General features: G+C 41.6%; 1 pseudogene; it reads left to right on the top strand.

Annotated features, from left to right (window-relative positions):
* Positions 1–10,834: 10,834 nt before the first annotated feature.
* LOC124521729 (T-cell surface glycoprotein CD1a-like) lies at positions 10,835–13,574 on the top strand (annotated as a pseudogene).
* The last annotated feature ends 1,610 nt before the right edge of the window (positions 13,575–15,184 follow it).

The following is a 15,184-nucleotide window of genomic DNA, read 5'->3' as shown; positions in this document are numbered from 1 at the left end:
TGATTGTTCTAGCTCTGTCAAGAATGCTGGTGGTATTTTGATAAGGATTGCATGAAATACGTAGATTGCTTTGGGTGGTATAGATATTTTAAAAGTGTTTGTTATTCCAATGCATGGGTATGAAATATTTTCCTGTTTATTTGTGCCCCATTCAATATCTTTTATAAGTGTTCTATTGTTTTTAGAGAACAGATTGTTTACCTCTTTTGTTAGGTTTATTCTTAGGTATCTTATGGGTTTTGGTGCAATTGTAAATGGGATCAATTCCTTGATTTCTATTTCTGTGCTTTGTTATTGGAGTATAGAAATGCATCATGTTTCTGTACATTGACTTTATATCCTGCAACTTTGCTGAATTCAGTGCTAACAAACTTTTGGTGGAGTCTTCGGTTTTCTACATAGAGTATCATGTTGTCTGCAAATGGTGAATATTTGACTTCTTCCTTGCCTATATGGATACCATTTATTTCTTTGTGTTATCTGATTTCTGAGGCCAAGACTTCCACTAGTAGGTTAAATAATAATGGTGAGGGTGGATATCCCTGTCTTGTACCTGACTGTAGAGGAAAAGCTCTTAGTTTTTCCCATTGTGGATGATATGAGCTATGGGTCTTTCATATGTGGCCTTTATGATATGTGGTATGTTCCCTCTATCACTACTGTTTTGAAGGTTGTTACCATGAATGGATGTTGTATTTTGTCAGATGCTTTTTCTGCATCTATTGAGATGATCGTATGGTTCTTATCCTTTTTTCCATTAAGGTGCTGTATCACACTGATTGATTTGCGAATATTGAACCAGGCTTGCAACCCAGGAATAAATCCCACTTGATTGTGGTTAATAATTCTTTTAATGTGTTATTGTATTTGATGTGCTATTATCGTGTTGAGAATTTTTGAATCCATGTTCATCAGGGATATTGACCTACAATTCTCTTTTTTCAGTGGAGTCTTTGTGTGATTTTGGAATCAAGGTAATGCTGGTTTGCTAGAATGAGTTTGGAAGTTTTCTTTCCATTTCTAATTTTTGGAACATTTTGTGGTAATAGGTATTAACTCTTTAATTGTCTGGTAGAAATCCCCTGGGAAGCCATCTGGATCTGTCCCTTGGTCTGGTGAAAGATTTTTTATTAGTGGTTAAATTTTTTTTTGTTGTTGGATATGGGTCTGTTCAAATTTTCTATTTATTCCTGTTTTGTTTCTAGGAACTTTCCATTCCTTCCAGATTGTCCAGCTTGTTGGCATATCATTTTTCATAGTAGTCTCATAATTGTTTGTATTTCTGTGATGTTGGTTGTGATCTCTCCTCTTGCATTCGTGATTTTATTTATTTGGGTCCTTTCTATTTTCTTTTTGCTAAGTTTGGCTGGAGTTTATAAATTTTATTAATTCTTTATAGGGCCAGATCATAGTTTTTTTTATCTGTTCTACCCGTGTTTTTCTTTGTTTCTATATTGTTCGGTTCTGCTCTAATATATTTTATTTCCCCCTTTCTGCTGGCTTTAAGCTTTATTTGCTATTCCTTTTCTAGCTCCTTTAGGTGTAAGATTGAGCTGTGTATTTGAGTATTTTATTACTCTTGACATAAGCCTGTATTGCAATATACTACCCTCTAGGATTGCCACTACTGAATCCCCGAGGTTTTGGAATGTCGTCTTTTCATTTTTATTTGCTCCCGTGTATTTTTCTTATTTCATCTTTAATTTCCTGGGAAATTTAGTGGAATGTTGTTTATTCTCCATGTATTTGTGATCTTAACAAAATTTTTCTCGTGGTTGACTTCAAGTGTCATAGTGTTGGGATCTAAAAATATGCATGCTATGGTTTCAATATTTTATACCTGTTGAAGGCTGATTTGTGACTCAGCATGTGATCTCTTTTGGAGAATGTACTCTTTGCCCTTGAAAAGAATGTGTGTTCTGCTGTTGTAGGATGGAATGTTCTGAATTATCTGTTAAGTCCATATGGTCCAGCGTGTCATACAAAGTCATTGTTCCCTTGTTGATTTTCTACTTAGATATGATCTGTCCATTGTTGTAAGTGGAGTGTTAATATCTCCTACTATTATGGTATTATTATCAGTGAGTTTCTTTACGTTTGTCATTAATTGTTTTATATATTTGGGTGCTCTCACAGTGGGGGCATAAGTAGTTAAATTAGATCTTTTTGATGGATAGACCCCCTTATATATGATACAATGCACTTCCTCATCTCTTGTTCCAGTCTTTGGTTTACAATCTAGTTTGTCTTGTATAAGTATGGCTTCTCTGGCTTTCTTTTGACACCATTTGCATGACAGATCATTCTCCATTCCCTCACTTGCAATCTGCAGATGTCTTTAGGTATTAAATGAGTCTCTTGTAGGCAGCATATAAATGGGTCTTGTTTTTAAGCATTCTGATAACCTATGTCTTTTGATTGGAACATTATTCTCTTTACATTCATCGTGATTATTGATAGAGATGAATTTGGTGCCATTGTGTTGCCTGTAAAATTGGCGTTTCTGGTGGTATTCTCTGTTCCTTTCTAGTCTTTGTTGCTTGGTCCTTTCCCCCACTCTAAGAGTCCCCTTTAATATTTCTTGCAAGGCTGATTTAGTGATCATGAATCTTTGAGTCTTTGTTTGTCTGTCTGGGAAACACTTTATATCTCCTTCTATTCTGAATGACAGCCTTGCTGGATAAAGTATTCTTGGCTGCACATTTGTCTGAATTAGCACTTTGAATTTATCTTGCCACTCCCTTCTGGCCTGCCACACTATGTACAGAGCTGTTGCAAACCTGCTCTGTTTTCCTTATAGATTAAGGAATTTTTCCCCCCTTGTTGCTTTCAGGATTCTTTCCTTGTCTGTGTTTTCTGTGAGTCTGACTATGTCTTGGTGATGGCCAGGTTGGTTGAATTTATTAGGAGTTCTCTGCACTTCTTGAATTTTGATGTCTGTTTCCTTTCCCAGACTAAGGAAGTTTTCAGCTATACTTTGTTCAAATAAACCTTCTGCTCATTTTTCTTCTCATCTTCTGGGACTCCTATGATATGAATGTTATTATGCTTTAAGACGTTCCTGAGATCTCCAAGTATACATTTATGATCCAATACCTTTATTTCCCACTTTCTTTCAGTTTCATCATTTTCCATAATTTTATCTTCTATTTTGCTTATTTGTTTCTCTGCATCATCTATCCTCATTGTCATTGCATCCACTTAGCTTTGCATCTCGGTTATAGCATTTTTAAATTTCTTCCTAAAAGGTTTTAGTTCTTTTATCTCTACAGTAAGAGACTCTCTGATGTCTTCTATACTTTCCTTAAGACCAAATAGAATTTTTATGATTATTGTTTTAAATTCTGGTTCCAACGATTCACTTGTATCTGTATTGATTTAATACTTGGCTGTTTCTTCTTCTTGTTCCTTTTTGGGGTGAATTACTCCATCTTGTCATTTAGTCTGGGTCACTGCTTTTTTTGTTTTTTGTTTTTTTGTTAATGAAGTCTATATTATTTCTGTTCCTGTGAGTAATGGGTACATTAAGAAAAATTCCAAAAATAAAAAAATAAAAGGAAGCTAAATCCTATATGTGTTTTGGTCTGCTTGCTAAAGTAGCTAGATCCAAATAATAATGATGATAATTAATAAAACTAAAAAGGGAAGCTATATTCTATGTGTGTTTTGGTCTTCTTTTTAAAAGAAGTTTGATCAAAAAATAAGAGAAAAATAAATTAATAACATAAAAAAACAGTAAAAAAAACAATAAAAAGGAAGCTGGATTCACAGAGTGCTTTGTAGCACTCTATGATCAGTAGACTTGGTATGTGAGAGGTATTTGTGCTTGTCTTCTGGGAAAGGGGCAATCTGTGTTGATTCTCAGGGGGACTTGTCCTAGTGGAGAATGCATCTGCTGGGTCAAGGAGGGTGGGGCTTGGTATCAGAGGCTCCAGCCTCCCCTGGGTGGCACTGTTTTGCTTACTGAGATTAAACAGTGCTGAAGGGGGGTGAATGGCATCGCCCCACTCTCATCCCCAGAGTGAGAACCTGATGGCTGCCACTCTTTGGGAAGCCCTCACAGAAGAGCAAATAATCACCACTCTTATGTCCCTGGCTTCTTCTAGATGCCTGCCTTCACCCTGACTGTGTCAGAGCTGTCTGTCTGTCACAGCACAATTCTTCTTCTCCTCCTCTGACCTCCTCCTCCTCCTTCTTCTTCTTCTTCTTCTTCTTCTTCTTCTTCTTCTTCTTCCTTCCTCTTCCTCCTCCTCATAAATGTTTCTTTTTGATGACAGAGAGAGAGAGAGAGAGAGAGAGATTGAGAGCAGAGGAAGGTCACAGAGAGAAGGGGACAGAGGATCTGTAGCAGGCACCATGCTGACAGCAGAGAGTCTGATGCCAGGCTTGAACACACGAACCATGAGATCAAACTCAGATGCTTAGCCAACTGACCCACCCAGGTGTCCCATCCTGTGTTTTCTCTAAGACACACAGCTGGGTTACAAAACTCCAAAGTTTAGAGATTAGCGTGGACTTGTGCTAATCTTGTGGGGGAGTCTGTTGTGCTTTTGCTGTTTGACAGTTTGCCCCAGATATCAGTTGCGTGACTCTGTAGCATTTCGGAATTTATGATCAAACTCAGCCAAAATCTGGCATTAAGGTTTGCTACCCTTAGCTGGTGTCTATGTTCTTATGCCAGTGAATAGGGCAGCACATTGGTGCCTACCAGGTTTCTGTCCCCAGAAAGGCTGTGCCACTTCTCCCAAATGCTTGGGAGCTGTTTCTCTCCAGGACATACTCAGACTATGCTGACCATTTCTGGTCTCTACCCTCCTTCATCACTGGAGCACCACGGAACCCACCAGGCAAGACACTGGAGATGGTGTGGGCCTTCAAAACTTTAGACTCTACACTCTGCTCTTATAAAAACTCGTGATGGTCAAGCGCTCTTCTTTTCCCAGTCAATGGTTTTGGGGAAGGGTTCTTACTGTGAAATCCCCTGCAGGGACTTTCAACTTTCTCTCTCTCTGTCCCTCACACACTCTCTCTGCTTTCTTCTCTCTCCATGATCAGGGCTCCCTCCCTTTGCAACACCCACAGATGTTTTGCCCCCCAAATCAACTCTTTGCAGCTTTTACCTTTTATGATGTGGTCACTTTTCTACCTCCACTTCTGCATTTTTACTCTCTCTGTTCTCAAATCAATTCCTTGTGTATTCAAATGATTTGATATTCATCTAACTGTGTTCAGGGATGAGGCAAGTTCAGGGTTCCCCTATTATTCTGTTGTCTTAACTCCTCCTTGATAGAGAATCTAGAGTAATTGTCATAAAGATACTCTCTTGACTTGAGAAAATAGAGGAGGACCTCAATGAGACCCTCAACAAAGAGAGAGAAAACATAAAAAAGAATCAGAGAAAGAGAGCACAATACATGAAATTAAAAATACACGCATGGAATGAAGGGTTGACTATAGGAAGCAGAGGAATGGATCAGCAACCTGGAGGACAGGGTAATGAAAAGCAATCAAGTTTAACAGGAGAGAGAAAATAAAAACAAAATGAAAACAGACTTATGGAACTCAGAGATACCATTAAGCATAGTAACATCGGAATTATCGAAATCACAGAAGGAGAAGAGAAAGAAAAGGGGGAGGACATTTGAAGAAATAATAGCATAAATCTTCCCAAATCTGATGAAGGAGACAGAAATCAAGAATCAGAAGGCATAGAGAGCCTCCACAAAATCAACCCAAGGAGGTCCACATCAAGACACATAGTAATGAACATGACAAAGCATCATGATAAAAGAGAATTTTAAAACCAGCAAGAGAAAAGAAGACAGTTGGATACAACGGAAACACATAAGCTATCAGCTGATTTTTCAGCAGAAACTTTGCAGGCCAGAAGTGTGATGATGTGTTCAAACTGCTGAAGGAATGAGAGCTGCAAGCAAGAGTACTCTACCCACCAAGGCTATCATTCAGAATACAAATAGAGATGAAGATTTTTCCAGACAAACAAAAGTTAAAGGAATTAATGACCACAAAGCATCAGTACAAGAAATATTAAAAGGGACCGTGAGTAGAAAGGAAAGACCAAAGGTGAACTAAGCACAGAAGCAGTAAAAATAAGGATATCCATAAAAATCAGTCACAGAATTTACAAAATAAAAGGACGTAAAGTATGACACCACATACCTAAAAAGTGGGGGACTGCGAGAGGGAGAGGAATAAAGAATGGGCTTAAAGTGAAGTGACCAATAAGTTCACATTGACTGCTATATGCAGAAGATATTATGTAGAAACTGAATGACAACTATAAATCAAAAATTAGGAATAGCTATCAAAAAATAATGAGGAAACAATCCAAGCATATCATTAAAGAGCCCAACTGATCACGAGGAAAAGAGCAAGAGGAGAAAGAAACAAAGAATACCAAAACAACCACAAAAGGAGTAAAGAAAATGGCAATAAATACATACCAATCAGTAGATATATTGAATGTAAGTGGATTAAACGTCCTAATCCAAAGACATAGTGTGATGAGATAGATAAAAAAACAAGTCCTGTCTCTATGTTGCCTACAAGAGACTCATTTCAGACCTAAAGACACATGCAGATTCAAAGTGAAGGCATGGAGAAGAATTTATCTAGCAAATGGATGTGAAATGAAAGCCAGGGTAGCAATACTTGTATCACACAGAATAGTCTTTAAAATAAAAACTGTACCAAGAGACAAAGAGAGACACTATATACCACTAAAGGGAATAATCCAACAAGAAATATAACAATTGTAAATATTTCTGCACCCTACATGGAGGCACCCAAATACATAAATCAGCTAGTAACAAAAATAAAGGAAGTAATCCATAGTAACACAATAATAGTAGGAGACTTTAACACCTCACTGACATTGATGGACAGACCACCCAAGCAGAAATTCAACAAAGAAGCAATGGCTTTGAATGACACCTTGGATCTGATAGATCTAAATGATATATTCAGAACATTCCATCCAAAAACAACAGAATACACAACTCTTTAAGTGCACCTGGAAGGTTATCCAGAATATATATTAGGCAACAAAACAAGTCTCAATAAATTAAAAAAGATCAAAATCATACCAAGCATCTTTTTCTGACATAAACAATATGAAACTACACATGAAACTCAAGAAAAAAATCTGGAAAAAGCATAAAATACATGGAGGTTAAATAACATGCTACTAAAGAATGAATGGGGCAAACAGGAAATCAAAGAGGAAATAAAGAAAATACATGGAGACAAAGGAAAATGAAAACACAATGGCCCAAAAGTTTGAAATGCAGCAAAGGCAGTTCTAAGAGGGACGTTTATAGCAATACATGGCTCTCTAAAGAAGCAAGATAATTATTTCAAAAATTTTTTTAAATGTTTTATTTATTTTTGACAGAGGGAGAGAGACAGAGCATGAGCAGGGAGGGGCAGAGAGAGAGGAGGACACAGAATTCGAAGCAGGCTCCAGGCTCCAAGCTGTCAGCACAGAGCCGGACACAGGGCTTGAATTCACAGATCACAGGATCATGACCTGAGCCAAAGTCGGACTCTCAACCGAATGAGCCACCCAGGCGCCCCAGAAACAAGACAATTATTAAAGAAACAACCTAACCATACAACTAAAGGAGCTAGGAAAAGGAGAAATAAAAACAAAAAGCAGTGGAAGAAAGGAAAAAGATAAAGATTAGAACAGAAATAATGATATAGAAAAAAAAAAACACAGAAGACAGTTCAATGAAACCAGGAGGTGGTCCTTTAAAAGATCAAAAACTGATAAACATGTAGCCAGATTCATTAAAAAAAGAGCAAGCAATAGAGCAAACTCAAACAAAATCAGAAATGAAGAGGGGAAACAATAACTGACACCACTGAAATACAAGGGATTTTAAGAGAATTTTATGAAAAATTATAGACCTCCAACTGGACAACCTGTAAGTAATGGATAGATTCCTAGAAACACATAATCCCCCAAAATGAAGTGGGAATAAATAGAAAATTTGAGCAGACCAATTACCAGCAATGAAATTGAATCAGCAGGGAGAAAATTCTGAACAAACAAAAGTCCAGGACTAACAGCTTCACAAGAAAATTCTACCAAATATTTAAAGAAATAATATCTATTCTTCTCAACTATTCCACAAAATAGGAGAGGACGGAAAGCTTCCAAATTCATTTCATGAAGCCAGCATTACCCTGATACCAAAAGCAGTTAAAGACACTACAAAAAGAGAGAACTACAGGCCAACACTTCTGATGAACAAAGATCCAAAATCCATCACAAAATATTAGCAAACCAAGTCCAACAATATATTAAAAATTCATTCCTCATGATCACGTGGAATTTATTCTTGCTGTACAAGTGTCATTCAGCATTCACTAATGAATCAACACAATACATAACACCAAGAGAAAGGATAAAAACTATATGACCATTTCAGAAAATACAGAAAAAGCATCTGATGCAGTACAACATCTATTGATGATAAAATCCTTCAACAACATAGATGTAGATGTAACATAACTCAACATAATAACGATCGTATGTAACAGACCCACAGCTAACATCATACTTAATGGTGAAAAATTGAGAGCATTTCCCCTAAAGTCAGGAGGAAGATAAGGATGTCCACTCTCCACTGTCACCACTTTTATTCAACATAATAGTGGAAGTGTCAGCCACAGCAATCATACAAGAGAAAGACTAAAAGGCATCCAAATTGGCCAAGAAGAAGAAAAATATTTACGATTTGCAGATGACACAATACTATACATGTAGAAACCCTAAAAACTCCTCCCCATAACAACCAGAACCAATACATGAATTCAGTAAGGTCATGGGATACAAAATCAATATGGGGAAGTCCCTTGCATTTCTATACAAAGATAATGAAGCAGCAGAAAGAGAAATTAAGCAAACCATCCCATTTACAGTTGCACCAAAAATAATAACATATCTAGAAATACACTTAGCCAAAGAGGTGAAAGACCTGTACTCTGAAAACGATAACACATTGATGAAACAATTGAAGGTAACACAAAGAAAGGGAAAGATATTCCAGGCTCATGGAATGGAAAAACAAATATTGGGAACATGGCTATACTATGCAAAGCAACCTACAGATTTAATGCAATGTTTCTCAAAACACCAACAGCATTTTTCACAAAACTGAAACAAGCAATCCTAAATTTGTATGCAAGCACCAAAGATTCTGAATGGCCAAAGCAATCTTGGGGGAAAAAAACAAAGCTGGGGGAATCACGATTCCACATTTCAAGTTAGCCTACAAAGCTGTAATCAAAACAGTATGGTATTGGCACAAAAGTAGACACAGAGAACAATGGAAGAGACTGGAGAGCCCAGAAATAAACTGACGATCTTGTGGTCAATTAATCTTTGACAAAGGAGACAAGAATATGCAATGGGAAAAAGAAAGTCTCTTTAACAAATGGTGTTGGGAAAATGGGACAGCCACATGTAAAAGATAGAAACTAGACCACTTTCTTATACCATACTGCAAGACTTGAAATCATACACATCCTAGGAAAATCCAGGCAGTAATGTCTCTGACATTATACATAGAAACTTATTTCTAACTTATTATGTCTCTGGAAGTGGGGGAAACCAAAAGAAAAATAAGCTATGGAAACTACATCAAGATAAAAAGCTTCTGCACAGCAAAGGAAACAATAAACAAAACTAAAAGGCAGCCTATGGAATGGGAGAAGGTATTAACAAATAACATGTTTGATAAAGGATTAGTATCCAAAATATATCATGAACTTGTACAACTCAACAGCAAAAGGACAAATAATCAGAAGACATAAATAGAAGTTTCTCTGAAGAAGGAATCCAGATGGCCAACAGACATTTGAAAATATGCTCAACATCACTGATCACCAGGGAAATGCAAATCAAAACCACAATGAGATGTCACCTCACACCAGTACTCATAGATGTTTCAGTGTCCTGTGGTCTCACTGATGGCAACTGATTCTCCCCTAAAAACATTGGTGAATTGGTGGTTGTTGATACTGTTACACAGGCAATCAAGGGACATCTGGAAAAGCAAATAGAACAAGTATTAAGAGAAACCCATGGACTCAAAATGGTGCCTTGGGTCAGACCAATTTCCCAAACCTTGTTTAACTTAACCTAACTGCAGTTCCAACCTCCCACAGAAATGTAAGTCTTCCCCCGTCAGTGAGGAATTCTCTGTTCATCACAAGTGAGGTCCTCTCTCACATGGACTCTCTCTATCCCACAAGAAGGCAAGATTATTTGCATGATTAGACTCCTGTCCCCCCAGTTAAGGGAAGGTGACCTTCAAATCAAGCTGCTTCATTTTGTATTTGAACACAGACAGTGAGAAGTCAGAGATGTGAATGGGTTGCAGAAGGGGTAAGACAGGCAAGGAAGTCCATGGGGAGTGACCCAAGGGCACGAGGGACAGGGTGACAGCAGGGTCCAGGGTTGGGTGCTGGGGAGTCGTGTGTCTTCATGGGTTACTGTCTGAATGAGGAGAAAAGGCACGAGAGGTAGTGTCCCTTTTCCATGCCACACGAGACTTGTTCCCCAGCCTGAACAGGGCCTGAATCAGGGCCTCAGGGAGCAGGATGGAGGCTGGAAGCCAAGAGGAGGGTCAGACCCGGAGGGGAAGTGAGAGTCTGAGTAGGTGTCCAGGGTTGAGGGTGGAGACTCAGGGAAGGCGTGTGTGTTGAGAAGGAAGTCAGAAGAGAGGGGCTGCATGGGGAGGTTTGTTAGAACAGATGCCAAAGACCCACTTTCGGAGAGAAAGAAAGCACATCTGCAAATACGATGTTGTTTCGGCAAATGGCGTTGCTCACAGTTCTTGTCCCAGGTGGTGACAGTGACGATGGTGAGGACGGTGGTCCTGCTCAGTGGGTGTAAAGTGTGCATGCGCACATACGCATACCTGTGTGTGTTCGTATGTGTCCTGTGTGTTTTTGTGGGTGCACATGTGTGTCTGCACGTGTACATGTGCTTGTGTGTCTGCATGGGTGTGTAAGTACGTAGGAGTATGTGCATATAGGTGCCTGTTTGTGTCTCGGTGTGTCCGCATGTGTCTATACATCTTTTTGCATATGTGTGTATGTTTGTGCATACATATGCGACTCTGTGTGTGTGTACATATGTGCATTTGTGTCTGTGCATGTGGGCACACAGGGTGTGGGTTCCTAGCATCTGGGGAGTGAGTGGTATCAGCCTGGCTCCTTCCTGAGCACCCCTGACCCCAAGACCCTCTACTTTTCTGAACAATTGGGTACGAAACCTGGGAGTCTGGGGCAGCACATGTCTCCTGAGAGAAGTACGGCTCGCTGTCCTCTAGATTTTTGGGCCCCTCCCTGGCAACTTTCTTTGGCATTCTCTCTCCTTCCCAATGTGTATCTGTTCTTCTGGCACAGACTTCCAAGAGCCAATCTCTTTTGGAACCATCCTGACAACATCCTTTTGCAACCGTTCGTGGACACAGAATCAGGGCTCAGCTTGGCTGGATGAACTGCAGACTCGTGGCTGGGACAGCAAGACGGGCGCTTTCATTTTTCTGTGGCCATGGTCCAGGGGAAACTTCAGCAATGAGGAGCTAATGGAACAAGAAAAGTCATTTCACACATTCTCTGAGATTTCCTCTGATATTTCAGGAGCATGCCAGTCAATGGCAGCTTGAATGTGAGCTCGGGTCCCTCAGGACAGGTGGGATGGAGGTGGCCTGTGTGTGTATCGCCATGAATTCCTTCTTCCTCCAGGAAAGAGCCTCCCCTGGCTGCTGAACCTCTCGACTCCCCATCATAAAACAGAATCACACCCGTGTGTTCAGGAGGCAGAAGCCAGACCCCGAACTTGAAAAGCTTCACGCCTTCTGCTATTTCCCCTCCTCTCCTTGACATCAGGCTGTGTTCTCCTGTCTCTCACCAGAGTCTCCCATGACCACCCCATTCCCTGGCCTCCAGCCAGAGACTCTCCTCTTCCTCACTCTGTGACTGATCCTTGAAATGTGCTTTTCTCCCCATTCAGTCCCATCAGAGACATTTGTCTATGTGTTCCCTCTGCCCACTGCCTTCCCCTCACCTTTGATGATTTTATCACAGCTCCCCTGTGGAGCCCTTCCTTGTTCTCTGCCCACATCCTTCCTGTTTCTCCTCCAGCATGTGTTCCTTTCTCAGTAATTTACCTTTCTTCTGCCTCCAGCGACCACCACTTCCCCTCTGTCTGAGTCTCCACTCAAACCAAATTTGTTCCATTGTGTCCAATGCCCTCAACTTCTCCTCTGCTTCCTCTGTCCTTTGCTTCCACTCATCTCCTTTCATCTCCTTCCCTCTCCCTTTCCTGTAAGTCACATTCTCTCTTCCCAGATCCCTTCAGCTACAGCTGGCAGGAGGCTGCGATTCTCACTTTGGAGAAGCAACAACAGGCTTCATGCAGATTGTGTATCAAGGATCAGATCTCGTGAGCTTCCAGAACATGTCATGGTGGCCATCTCCAAAGGGAGGAAGGAGAGCTCAGCAGGTCTCCAAACTATTCAATCAGTACCATGTGGTCAACTTACGAATACAAGCAAATATTAATGACATCTGCCCCCGTTTCCTCTTGGGTCTTCTTGAGGCAGGGAAGGCAGACCTTCAGCGACAAGGTCAGTCCTGCTCCCTCTCTCCAAGCATTATGTCTCCGTGCACTCATAAATTTGCACCATATTCTCAAATTTGGTGGAGTAGGGGCCAAGAGAGTAAGGGGATGATGGTGGCAGGTTCCTAGAGGTGGAAAGATGTGTATTTCTAATGTGATGTGAAGACGTACCCTCTCAGTCTGAGAATGCCTGTCCTGTCTCTGCAGTGAGGCCAGAGGCCTGGCTGTCCACTGGCCCCAGTCCCAGTCCTGGTCGTCTGCTCCTCGTGTGCCACGTCTCTGGCTTCTACCCAAAGCCAGTATGGGTGACGTGGATGCGGGGTGAGGAGGAGCACCAGGGAACCCGGCGAGGTGACATCTTGCCCCATGCTGACGGGACGTGGTATCTTGAGATGTCCTTGGATGTGGAAGCCAGAGAGGCAGCTGGCCTGTCTTGCCGAGTGAGACACAGCAGTCTAGGAGGCCAGGACATGGTCCTCTACTGGGGTGAGAAAGGGTAGGGGTCCAGCTGGGACAGGGGGTGGGTGGTCCTGAAGCAGAGTAGGAGAGTGAGATGAAACATTTGGCATTCTAGGGACTGCAGATCATAAAGGACATACAATTAATAACGCAAGAAATGGAGAGCTGAGGGTGAGGGTCCTACGGATGTGGGAGGAAGCAGAGTGTTTGGTGAAGTGTCCATCTCTGAGCAGGGATGGGAAACGAGAAGGAGGAAGGGTGGTTGGTGAGGCAGAGGGTGACAGGAGCAAAAAGGACCAGGAAGGTGCAGTTGAACCCAAGATGGATGGGAATTGACACCGTCTGCACCAAACCCACAGAGCAGCACCGCCCAGTGGGCTTGGTCTTCCTGGCGGTGATCGTGCCCCTGGTGCTTCTGGAAGGTCTTGCGTTCTGGCTCTGGAAGCGTCGGTAGGTCTTGAACCACCTTCCTGCTCTTTCCCATGTGTCTCCTTACCTTCCTCTCTGTCCTCAGCCCTCTTCCTCCCCATGCCCCTCTCCCTGCTGTCCTCACCTACACCCGCTGCAGAGCAATTTCCAATTTGATCTTCCCAGGAAAACGCACTGGAGACATCGGTTCACCGGCCTCCCTTTAGAGCAAGATCCCGGCAGCCCAGGAGTCAGGACATACTTAAACCCAGCTCAGTGGTGATGGATTTGCAAGTCTCTGTGCGCAACTTTTGTCTTTTCTCTCTGCTCGATGATGGGTTGTCAAGATGAGTTAAGTGTAATTTAGCAAGATTTCTTGTTCTGACCTGATTCTGGGGCTTAAATCTGTAATTTATCTCAGAGTAAAATGAAGTCCGAGTACCTCCATGGGTCATAGGCATCTGTGTCACTTCCTCCAGGGAGCCTTCCCTCATCCACAAGAGGAAGCAGTCTCTGCCTGGTGTGAATTTCTGCCACTTTAACCTGCACTGTGGATAATCTGCGCCTCACTTCCCATCCTTTTTGCCCCACATTTACATCCTTTTTCCCTTCCAATTCCTAGGCCTCTTGAGTGCAAAGTCCATGTCTTTTTAATATTTGTATCCTTGGCAAGGAGTCTCGCCTGCATGGAATATGTTCTTAATAAAAATGTGTGTTGAATTGATGCCAATTTCGTAGTTTTTTCTTCTTTCGCCTCCTGTGGTGTTTGTAGTAGTTGAGACGTTTGATGTTCTTCTTGTCGAAAGTCTTTTCACTTTGCCTGGAGACTTGAGACTGTTATGGTTCCTTGGTAACATCTCTGAGCCTCTGAGGAGAATACAGTTTTGTCTGTGGATATTTCTATTATTTAAACACAGACACCTGTTGGAGTGGACCCGTTGTGGATGAAAGGAGGAGGGCACATGCAGGTCCTGGCTGTTTGAGTGGCACAGGAACAGCAGCAGAGACGTCACCTTGGGGCTTGTTGGCAATATAGGGGCTTGGCCTCAGCTGAGGTTCACTGCATCACAATTTGCATTTTAGCAAAACCAGCAGGGGATTCACAGGTGCATAAATGTGGTGCCTGAGAGGTAGCTGTGTGAGCATGTCCCTGGAGGGAAACGAGTGGGTCCAGAAAAGACAGGAAGAGTGTTGTGCTCAGGAATGAACGGGGGTCCGGCAGGGAGAGGGCATACAGAGCATCCTCACATTCGTGGCTGCTGTGTCCCAGTCCCTGAGGACACGGAATCAGCCACAGTGAACCGTTGCTCCTGGAGTTAATAGGGGGTTGGGATCATGGGAGCTTCTGCCTGCAACACTTGCCCACTGATGAATACACAGCCTTGTTCCCTGTGTGTTTTTGATTAAAGACACCTTATTTTACACACACACACACACACACACACACACACACACATCCAAATAATTTATTGTATGTTGAATTTCCCTATCCTGAAATACCAGCTCAGAGCTGTGACATTTCCAGGCCTGGCTACTTTGATCCCCAGTGTCTTTGGCTTTCAACTTCACAACTGTGCTACCCATGATGCCTTTAGAAACAGCTAGAAATCATCATCATCATCTCATGAATCCTCATATTGAGCTCTTTCCCCCTCT

This window comes from Lynx rufus, unplaced genomic scaffold, assembly GCF_022079265.1.
Source record: "Lynx rufus isolate CCGP_SWC_20201006 ecotype Redwood Valley unplaced genomic scaffold, mLynRuf1.p SCAF_31, whole genome shotgun sequence".
Taxonomy (NCBI): domain Eukaryota; kingdom Metazoa; phylum Chordata; class Mammalia; order Carnivora; family Felidae; genus Lynx; species Lynx rufus.
The sequence above is the reverse complement of the archived record's forward strand: the minus strand, read 5'-3'. Positions and strand labels throughout refer to the sequence as shown.